Consider the following 1211-nt stretch of genomic DNA (forward strand, 5'->3'; position numbering starts at 1 on the left):
TGCGTTCAGCAGAGAAAACTGCTTCACTACCGCTACATAGCGAACGCCTACGATTGAAGTAATCTTTTAGATTTTTGATACATATAAAAGAATACTTCAATCGTAGACGTTTGCTACATAGCTGTAGCGGAGAAGTTTTCTCTGCTGAACGCACCCACTGTTGAACTGGTGACCAGTAAACAACAACTGTTGACCAGTAAACAACAACTGTTGAATTGACGCAATAAGTTAAAACAAAATACATATATTTTTTTCTCTTTGTAATTTATTGCACTGGTTCAGCAGTGCAACTAAAAAGAACAGACTAATACTTTTCCGAGTTCAATTATCCGAGTTCAATTGTTCGAGTTCAATTGTCCGAGTTCAACTATTACTACCGTGAGTTGGAACGTGTGAATTTCCGCTACGAGTGAATTTATGCTGCGAATTTTATTACGAAAATTATAATCCACCTGCAGGATAAAGATACGTACAAATTTTAATTCTAACTTTCATAGAATATACCTACTGTATAAACGTTACATATTAGATACGTAACATATATGTTTAATGTCCTACTCAGAAATATTTTTTCTACACAATAGTTCAGAAATGTAGCAAAAATATTTCTGCTACATTTCTGCGCTATTATGGTTGCGTTCCGTTTCACGCATTATGCGCGAATTGCCTACAATATACGTAACACGAACTATAGATAAATGCGTGCATATGCATGAAACGGAACGCGGCCTATGTAGAAGAACGTTTCCGAGTAGAATATTAAATATATATATTACGTATGTTCTATCTAACGTTTACTATTTGCACAGTGGGAACTTGTCATATTGGTCAACTGTAACTATTAATATCTATTTTTACAGACCAATTTTTTCTTTCATAATAAATTTATATGTGTCAATATGACTAAATTTCCGCCACATCAGTGAGGAGGAGTTTTTTTTCAGTTTTACCACAGTGGATATCTGATAAATATACATAAGCTTGAATGAGTATCTCACTGTACAAATAGTAAACGTTACATGTTAGATACATAACATATATGTTTAACGTCCTATGCAGAAACCTTTTTTCTACATCATAGAAATATAACAGAAATATTTTTGCTACATTTCTGAGCTATTATATAGAAGAAAGGAGGATTTCTATATAGGATGTGAAACATACAATGTTATGTATCTAACATGTAACATTTACTATTTGCACAGTGGGAT

At 33.0% G+C, this 1211-nt stretch overlaps 1 protein-coding gene across 2 annotated transcripts in view; it reads left to right on the plus strand.

Annotated features, from left to right (window-relative positions):
- The first annotated feature begins 337 nt into the window (after window positions 1-337).
- Window positions 338-1211, plus strand: part of LOC116853590 — a 2284-nt gene continuing 1410 nt past the window's right edge. Inside the window, exon 1 of one of the 2 annotated variants that reach the window (XM_032834714.1) lies at window positions 338-465. The gene's annotated coding sequence lies outside the window, so the exon portion shown is untranslated. Of the gene's footprint in view, window positions 466-715; window positions 777-1211 lie in introns of those variants that run through there. The other variant, XM_032834716.1, reaches the window with a different exon arrangement.

The sequence above is a fragment of the Odontomachus brunneus genome, unplaced genomic scaffold, assembly GCF_010583005.1.
Source record: "Odontomachus brunneus isolate Ranch 3 - 2012 unplaced genomic scaffold, Obru_v1 Obru_scaffold_367, whole genome shotgun sequence".
Lineage (NCBI taxonomy): Eukaryota > Metazoa > Arthropoda > Insecta > Hymenoptera > Formicidae > Odontomachus > Odontomachus brunneus.